At 59.5% G+C, this 9,785-nt stretch overlaps 1 non-coding gene across 1 annotated transcript; it reads right to left on the reverse strand.

The window, feature by feature from the left end:
• Positions 1–3,872: 3,872 nt before the first annotated feature.
• Positions 3,873–3,991, reverse strand: LOC131869818 (5S ribosomal RNA). Its single transcript, XR_009368189.1, has one exon. It is a non-coding gene; the product is annotated as a 5S ribosomal RNA (ribosomal RNA).
• Positions 3,992–9,785: the final 5,794 nt, after the last annotated feature.

Consider the following 9,785-nt stretch of genomic DNA (forward strand, 5'->3'; position numbering starts at 1 on the left):
CCGTTTTTTTCACTATCTTTCAGAACGGAAATTTTAAAATCTCGTTTTTTTTTGCCTTTTCTGGAAATTAGTGAAGGCAGCGCATCAAAGGTGCGCAACGCTGGTGCGAACCTGGGAGCGCTCCGATGTGTGCTCCAAGGTGCGGCGTGCACGAAGTCGGACCCCGGTTTGCCCCGGGTGCGCACCTCGCGTGCACCTTGGTGCGCACACCTTGGCTGGGTTGCGCGCCCTGGTGGGCACCATGGTGCGCACCAAGGAGCGCTCCGAAGTGTGCTCCAAGGTGCGGCGTGCACGAAGTCGGAGCCCGGTTTGCCCCGGGTGCGCACCTCGCGTGCACCTTCGCCGCGGTGGGCACCATGGCGTGCACGAAGTCGGAGCCCGGTTTGCCCCGGGTGCGCACCTCGCGTGCACCTTCGCCGGGGTGGGCACCTTGGTGTGCAGACCTTGGCTGGGTTGCGCGCCCTGGTGGGCACCATGGTGCGCACCAAGGAGCGCTCCGAAGTGTGCTCCAAGGTGCGGCCTGCACGAAGTCGGAGCCCGGTTTGCCCCGGGTGTGCACCTCGGGTGGGCACCTTGGTGCGCATGCCTTGCCTGGGCTGCGCACCAGGGCGGGCTCAAGATGGCACCCGCGTTCCTTTTTTTTCACTATCTTTCAAAACGGAAATTTTAAAATCTCATTTTTTTTTGCCTTTTTCTGGAAATTAGTGAAGGCAGCGCATCAAAGGTGCGCACCTCGCTGCCCACCACGGTGCGCAACGCCGGTGGGCACCCGGGAGTGCTTCGAAGTGTGCTCCAAGGTGCTGCGTGCACGTTGTCGGAGCCCGGTTTGCCCCGGGTGCGCACCTCGCGTGCACCTTCGTCGGGGTGGGCACCTTGGCTGGGTTTGCCCCGGCTGCGCTCCGAAGCGGGGTTATTGGAGCGCCGCCTCTTTTTTTGTCGGAGCGTTTGGTGGGGTTTCTCGCATTGGCTCTTCCGAGGCCCGGTTGCCACCCTGGCGCGCACGAAGTCGGAAGTAGGGTTAATTGCCCGGGTGCGCACCTTTGCCAGGGTGGGCACCTTACCTGGGCTGCGCACCAGGGCGGGCTCAAGATGGCACGCGCGTTCCGTTTTTTTCACTATCTTTCAAAACGGAAATTTTAAAATCTCCTTTTTTTTTTGCCTTTTCTGGAAATTAGTGAAGGCAGCGCATCAAAGGTGCGCACCTCGCTGCCCACCTTGGTGTGCTCTGAGGTGCGCACCCGGGAGCGCTACGAAGTGTGCTCCAAGGTGCGGCGTGCACGTTGTCGGAGCCCGGTTTGCCCCGGGTGCGCACCTCGCCTGCACCTTGGCCGGGGTGGGCACCTTGGCTGGGTTTGCCCAGGGTGCGCTCCGAAGCGGGGTTACTGGAGCGCCCCCTCTTTTTTTGTCAGAGCGTTTGGTGGGGTTTCTCGCATTGGCTCTTCCCAGGCCCGGTTGTTGGGTGCGCTCCCACCCTGGCGCGCGCGAAGTTGGAAGTTGGGTTAATTGCCCGGGCGCGCACCTTCGCCAGGGTGGGCACCTTGGTGCGCACACCTTGGCTGGGCTGCGCACCAGGGCGGGCTCAAGATGGCACCAGCATTCCCTTTTTCTCACTATCTTTCAAAACGGAAATTTTAAAATCTCGTTTTTTTTTTGCCTTTTATGGAAATTAGTGAAGGCATCGCATCAAAGGTGCGCACCTCGCTGCCCACCTTGGTGTGCTCCGAGGTGCCCACCACGGTGCGCAACGCCGGTGCGAACCCGGGAGCGCCCCGATGTGTGCTCCAAGGTGCGGCGTGCACGAAGTCGGACCCCGGTTTGCCCCGGGTGCGCACCTCGCGTGCACCTTGGTGCGCACACCTTGGCTGGGTTGCGCGGCCTGGTGGGCACCATGGTGCGCACCAAGGAGCGCTCCGAAGTGTGCTCCAAGGTGCGGCGTGCACGAAGTCGGAGCCCGGTTTGCCCCGGGTACGCACCTCGCGTGCACCTTCGCCGGGGTGGGCACCTCGGCTGGGTTGCGCGCCCTGGTGCGCACCAAGGAGCGCTCCGAAGTGTGCTCCAAGGTGCGGCGTGCACGAAGTCGGAGCCCGGTTTGCCCCGGGTGCGCACCTTCGCCGCGGTGCGCACCATGGCGTGCACGAAGTCGGAGCCCGGTTTGCCCCGGGTGCGCACCTCGCGTGCACCTTCGGCGGGGTTGCGCGCCCTGGTGGGCACCATGGTGCGCACCAAGGAGCGCTCCGAAGTGTGCTCCAAGGTGCGGCGTGCACGAAGTCGGAGCCCGGTTTGCCCCGGGTGCGCACCTCGCGTGCACCTTCGGCGGGGTTGCGCGCCCTGGTGGGCACCATGGTGCGCACCAAGGAGCGCTCCGAAGTGTGCTCCAAGGTGCGGCGTGCACGAAGTCGGAGCCCGGTTTGCCCCGGGTGCGCACCTCGCGTGCACCTTCGCCGCGGTGGGCACCATGGCGTGCACGAAGTCGGAGCCCGGTTTGCCCCGGGTGCGCACCTCGCGTGCACCTTCGCCGGGGTGGGCACCTCGGCTGGGTTGCGCGCCCTGGTGCGCACCAAGGAGCGCTCCGAAGTGTGCTCCAAGGTGCGGCGTGCACGAAGTCGGAGCCCGGTTTGCCCCGGGTGCGCACCTCGCGTGCACCTTCGCCAGGGTGGGCACCTCGGTGCGCACACCTTCTCAATGTTTTCTTGCCTTTTCTGGAAATTGGTGAAGGCAGCGCATCAAAGGTGCGCACCTCGGTGTGCTCCGAGGTGCGAACCCGAGAGCGCTCCGAGGTGCCCACGAAGTCGAAAGTCGGGTTAATTGCATTGTTTTCCCCGGGTGCGCTCCGAGGTGCGCAACATCGGCGCGCACCAAGGAGGGCTCCGAAGTGTGCTCCAAGGTGCGCACGATGGCGTGCACCTCTGGTGCGCACGATTCGGAGCTCGGTTTGACCGGGGTGCGCACACCTTGGCTGGGTTGCGCACCTTTTGTGCGCTCCAAGGTGCGCACGAAGTCGGAGCTCGGTTTGCCCCGGGTGCGCACCTTCGCCAGGGTGCGCACCTTGATGCGCACGCCTTGGCTGGGCTGCGCACCTTGGTGGGCGCCATGGTGCGCACCTTTCGTGCGCTCCAAGGTGCGCACGAAGTCGGAGCTCGGTTTGCCCCGGGTGCGCACCTTGGTGGGCGCCATGGTGCACTCCGAGGTGCCCAAGATTGGTGCGCACCAAGGAGCGCTCCGAAGTGCGCTCCAAGGTGCGCGCGAAGTCGAAAGTTGGGTTAATTGTCCGGTTTGCCTCGGGTGCGCACCTTGCGTGCACCTTCGCCAGGGTGGGCTGGGCTGCGCACACCTTGGCACCCGCGTTTCCTTCATTTTAAATTTTTTTTTTTTACAATCTCTCAAGTGGGAAATTCTATAATCTCAACTTTTTTTGCCTTTTCAGGAAACTTTTGAATGGAGCGCATCATTGGTGCGCTCCGAAGTGTGCTCCAAAGCTCTCTCCAGCTGCGTGCACCTGCCCCGGCCGCGCACCCGGCCCCGCCCAGCTTCGCTCACCTGTCCCGGGCGTCTGGTGCGGAACCTTAGAGTAAGAAACATCACCGTGCACCTTGGCCAACGTGCGCGACTCGACCGAGCGCGCACTGGCCGAGGTGCACACCGATTTCACCTGGGTGCGCGCGCAGCACCTCGGGCGCACCGGGGTGCGCGCACAACGCCCGGGTTGCACCGTGGCCTGTGTGCTCGGGGCGCCTCGGGTGCGCGCTCGGTGTCGCCCCCGCGCGCGCGGTAGTGCGGGCAGCGCACCCCGGCCCGGCCCGGCCCCGACGAGAACGCAAACGGGCAAAAGGTTTATTCAAATAGCATTGCGACGCCCGGCGAAAAACTAAAAAAGGGTGCAACACCGGGACTTCCCGGGAGGTCACCCATCCCAGTACTACTCCGGCCCAAGCGCGCTTAACTGCGGAGTTCTGATGGGATCCGGTGCACTAACGCTGGTATGATCGCACCCGTTATGAGCTTGTCGCAGTGTGTACTTAGCAAACCGCGACCCACGTGCGAATCCACCCCGGCCACCCACCCCCGTCGAGGTGCACACCCTCCCTCGCGAAGTGCGCCCCGTTCGCCAAGTGTGAGCCCTGCCCGGGTGCGCGCACCTTGCTAGGGCGTCGGGTGTGCACCCGGCCCGGCCTACGTGCGTGCACCTGGAGGGGGCGTCGTGTGCGTGCAGTGTCCCGTCTGCAACGCGGTGCCCACACACCACCTCGGGCGCAACGACCTGCGCTCACATGTGGGCCGAGTGCACCTTGGTGCATGTTCGGGGCGCCTCGGGTGCACGCTCGATCTTGCCCCGGTGCACCAAGGCGCTCGGTTTGCCCCGGGTGCGCACTTGGTGCAAGGTGGGCACCCAAAATAGGGATCAAGCACCAAAACACAAGTTTCGGGATGCAAAATGGGACCCAAGGACCACAAATGCGTTCCAAGACCCATGATGGGTCCACGAGAACAAAAATGTGTTCCGAGACTTAATAAACAAATATTGGGTTTTAGGAGAAGAAACATGCTCTGATGCCCAAAACGAGAATCGACCCCGAAAAGGCCACAGGCCAAAAGTGGGATGCGAGACAAAAAAAAATGGGACCCGAGGACCAAAATTGGGTTCCCAGGTCGAAGACAGGGCAACCGGACAAGAAACGACCTCTAAGGCTCGAAATGAGTCCCGACGACTAAAACTTGACAAGAAGCACCCATCAGGCACCCAACTCGACACCCATGGGATGCCGACCCACCCGGGCTTCCACCTAGCACACCTTGGCACCCACCCACCCTCGCACCCAACCTCGCACCCAACTTAGCACCTTTGAACCCACATTGGCACTCACCCTGACCCTGGCACCTTGGAACCCACATTGGCACTCACCTTGACCCTGGCACCCACCTTTGCACTCACCTTGGGACCCACCCTGGCTCCCACCTCGGCACCCACCCAGACACCCACCTTGGTTCCTTGGCACCCACCTTGGATCCTTGGCACCCACCCCGACACCCACCTTGGCACGCAACTTGGCTACTTGCCACCCACCTTGGCTCCTTGACGCCCACCCCGACAACCACCCCGTGACCTACCCTGGCTAGGGTTGGTGCACACCCACCCTGGTGCCCACCTTGGCACCCACCCTATGACCCACCTTGGCACGCACCTTAGTACCCACCCCGTTACCCACCCTAGGACCCACCCCGTGACCCACCTTGGCCAGGGTGGGTGCACCCACCCTGGTGCCCACCTTGGCACCCACCCATCCTAACACCCAGCCTGTGACCGGGCTTGGAACCCAACCTTGCACCCGCACCCGTCTTGGCCAGTGTGGGTGCGCACCCATCCTGGCACCCACGTTGTGACACACCCTTTAACCCACGCACCCTAGCACCCACGTTGGCACCCACCTTGGAACCCAACCTAGCAACTTGGCACCCACCCCGTGACCCACCTTGGCATCCACCATAGCAGTCGCCGACTTGGCACCCACCTCGGCACCCACCTTGACACTTGTGGACCCACCTTGCCACTCACCCTAGCATCGACCCATCCTAGCACCCACCCTGGCACCTTTGCACCCTAGCACTCACCCATCCTAGCACCTAACCTGTGACCCACCTTGACACTCACCCTCGCACCCACCTTGGAACCCAACCTAGCACCCACCCACCCTGACACCAACCCTAGCACCTACCCACCCTTGCACCCACCCTGTGACCCATCTTGGCACCCACCCATCCTACCACTCAACCTATCACCCACCTTCTCACCCACCTTGGCATCCACCTTAGCACCCACCCACACTGGCACCTTGGCACCCACCTCGGGCAAGGTGGGTGCACACCCACCCTGGCACCCAATTTAGAACCCACCGAGCATGTTACCCACCTTGGCACCCACATTGCAGCCCACCCTAGTACCCACCCTATGACCCACATTGGCATCCACACCCTAGCACCCAGGCACCTCGACACCCGCCTTGACACCCACCCTAGCACTGAACCTGTGACCCACCTTGGAACTCACCCTAGAACCCACCCACCCTGTGAACCACCTTGGCATCCACCTTAGCACCCACCCACCTTGGCACCCACTCTAGCACTCACCCATCCTAACACCCAACTTGTTACCCACCTTGGCACCCGCCCTCGCGTCCACCTTGAAACCCACCCTAGCACCCACCCACGCAGGAGCCCACCTTGGCACCCAACCTAACACCCACGCATCCTGGCACCCAACTTGTGACCCACCTTGGAACCCACCCTAGTACCCACCTTTGAACCCACTATATCACCAACCCACCTTGGCACCCACCCTATGACCCTCTTTGGAATCCACCCTAGCACGCACCCACCCTGGCACCCACCATGGAGCGCACCCTAGCACCCACCCACCTCGGCACGCACCTCAACACCCACCTTGGTGTGCGCACTGCGCCAACCTCTCAAAGACCCTATGTGGTGCGCTCCAAAGTGTACACCTTTGGTGCGCTCCAAGGTGCGCACCTTTGGTGCACACCGAGGTGCACACCAAAGTGTGCACCGAGGTGAGCACCAAAGTGCACTCCAGGGTGCACACCAAGGCGTGCACCTTTGGTGCGGTCAATGCAAACGAATTCGGAAGTTGGGGTCGATGTCCTAATCGCTGCTGCAGACTACACGTATGAGAATCGGACAAATAGCTTTATATAGGGGAGGTGTTGCGTTTGATGGGTCGACTCCCCTGGTTGTGTGCACTGCACCAACTTCAAAGACCCTGTCTTGTTTAAGAAGTCAAAAGTTGGGGTGGATGTCCTAATCATTGCTGCAGTCTACGCATGTATGAGAATCAGACAAATAGCTTATATAGGGGAGGTGTTGCATTCGGTGGGTTGACTCCCCTGGTTGTGCGCACTGCGCCAACCTCAAAGACCCCGCATAGCAGAAGAAGTCGGAAGTCGGATTTTGGTGAGCACCAAGGCGTGCACCTTTGGTGCGGTCAACGCAGACGAATTCAGAAGTTGGGGTGGATGTCCTAATCGTTGTTGCAGGCTACACATGTATGAGAATCAGACAAATAGCTTATATAGGGGAGGTGTTGGGTTTGATGGGTCAACTCCCTTGGTTGTGCGCATTACGCCAACCTCAAAGACCTTGTTTTCGTTAAGAAGTCAAAAGTTGGGGTCAATGTCCTAATGGCTCCTGCAGGCTACACATGTATGAGAATCGGACAAATAGCTTATATAGGGGAGGTGTTGGGTTTGATGGGTCGACTCCCCTGGTTGTGCGCATTACGTCAACCTCAAAGACCTTGTTTTCGTTAAGAAGTCAAAAGTTGGGGTCGATGTCCTAATTGCTCCTGTAGACTACACATGTATGAGAATCAGACAAATAGCTTATATAGGGGAGGTGTTGGGTTTGATGGGTTGACTCCCCTAGTTGTTCGCATTACACCAACCTCAAAGACCTTGTTTTCGTTTAGAAGCCGAAAGTTGGGGTCGATGTCCTAATTGCTCCTGCAGGCTACGCATGTATGAGAATCAGACAAATAGCTTATATAGGGGAGGTGTTGGGTTTGATGGGTCGACTCCCCTGGTTGTGCGCATTGCGCCAACCTCAAAGACCCTGCATTGCGGATGAAGTCGAAAGTCAGAGTTTGGTGTGCTACAAGGTGTGGTCGAAGGTGCTCACCTAGGTGTGCACCTTTGGAGCACAGGAAAAGTGCCCTCCAAAAGTGCGCACCTTTGGAGTGCACAAAAGTGCCCTCCAAAAGTGCGCACCTTTGGAGCGCAGAAAAGTGCCCTCCAAAAGTGCGCACCTTTGGAGCGCAGAAAAGTGCCCTCCAAAAGTGCGCACCTTTGGAGCGCAGAAAAGTGCCCTCCAAAAAGTGCCCTCCAAAAGTGCGCACCTTTGGAGCGCAGAAAAGTGCCCTCCAAAAGTGCGCACCTTTGGAGCGCAGAAAAGTGCCCTCCAAAAAGTGCCCTCCAAAAGTGCGCACCTTTGGAGCGCAGAAAAGTGCCCTCCAAAAAGTGCCCTCCAAAAGTGCGCACCTTTGGAGCGCAGAAAAGTGCCCTCCAAAAAGTGCCCTCCAAAAGTGCGCACCTTTGGAGCGCAGAAAAGTGCCCTCCAAAAAGTGCCCTCCAAAAGTGCGCACCTTTGGAGCGCAGAAAAGTGCCCTCCAAAAAGTGCCCTCCAAAAGTGCGCACCTTTGGAGCGCAGAAAAGTGCCCTCCAAAAGTGCGCACCTTTGGAGCGCACAAAAGTGCCCTCCAAAAGTGCGCACTTTTGGTGCGCACCAAGGCGCTGGTTCGGTCGTTGCAGGCGAGTTCGGAAGTTGGGGTCGATGTCCTGAGCGGAGGTGCAAACTACACAGGTGTCGGAATCGGACAAATAGCTTATATAGGGGAGGTGTATGCTTCGATGGGTCGACTCCCCAGGTTGAGCGCACCGCGCCAACCTCAAAGACCCTACGGTATGGATGAAGTCGGAAGTTGGGTCCGATGACCAATTCGATTAGTAGGTATGCTCATGAGGTCGGAATTTGGGTCCGATGACCTGCCATGTGCAGGAAGGCGAATGTTGACACTGTGCGTTGCAAGGTGCACACCAAGGCGCTGGTGCGGTCTTTTTAGTCGAGTTCGGAAGTTGGGGTCGATGTCCTGATCGGAGGTGCAAGCTACACAGGTGTGGGAATCGGACAAATAGCTTATATAGGGGAGGTGTATGCTTCGTTGGGTCGACTCCCCGGGTTGAGCGCACCGCGCCAACCTCAAAGACCCTACGGTATGGATGAAGTCGGAAGTTGGGTCCGATGACCGATTCGATATGTAGGCATACTCGCGAGGTCGGAATTTGGGTCCGATGACCTGCCACGTGCAGGAAGGCGAATGTTGGCACTGTGCGTTGCAAGGTGCGCACCAAGGCGCTGGTTCGGTCGTTGGAGGCGAGTTCGGAAGTTGGGGTCGATGTCTTGATCGGAGGTGCAAACTACACAGGTGTGGGAATCGGACAAATAGCTTATATAGGGGAGGTGTATGCTTCGTTGGGTCGACTCCCCGGGTTGAGCGCACCGCGCCAACCTCAAAGACCCTACGGTATGGATGAAGTCGGAAGTTGGGTCCGATGACCGATTCGATATGTAGGCATACTCGCGAGGTCGGAATTTGGGTCCGATGACCTGCCATGTGCAGGAAGGCGAATGTTGGGACTGTGCGTCGCAAGGTGCGCACCAAGGCGCTGGTGCCGTCGTTGCAGTCGAGTTCGGAAGTTGGGGTCGATGTCCTGGTCAGAGGTGCAAACTACACAGGTGTGGGAATCGGACAAATAGCTTATATAGGGGAGGTGTATGCTTCGATGGGTCGACTCCCTGGGTTGAGCGCACCGCGCCAACCTCAAAGACCCTACAGTATGGATGAAGTCGGAAGTTGGGTCCGATGACCGATTCGATACGTAGGCATATTGGCGAGGTCTGAATTTGTGTCCGATGACCTGCCATGCGCAGGAAGGCGGAATTTGGGTCCGATGACCGAGTTGATGGCGTGCCATGCGCAGAAAGGCGGAATTTGGGTCCGATGACCGAGTTGATGTTGATGGCCCGCCATGCACAGGAAGGCGGAATTTGGGTCCGATGACCGATTTGAAGGCGTGCCATACGCAAAAAGGCGGAGTTTGGGTCCGATGACCGAGTTGATATTGATGGCCCGCCATGCGCAGGAAGGCGGAATTTGGGTCCGATGACCTGACATACGCATGGAGTCCGACTCGGGGGCCGATGTTCGATTCGATGACTTG

This window comes from Cryptomeria japonica, unplaced genomic scaffold (genome assembly GCF_030272615.1).
Source record: "Cryptomeria japonica unplaced genomic scaffold, Sugi_1.0 HiC_scaffold_269, whole genome shotgun sequence".
NCBI classification, from domain to species: domain Eukaryota; kingdom Viridiplantae; phylum Streptophyta; class Pinopsida; order Cupressales; family Cupressaceae; genus Cryptomeria; species Cryptomeria japonica.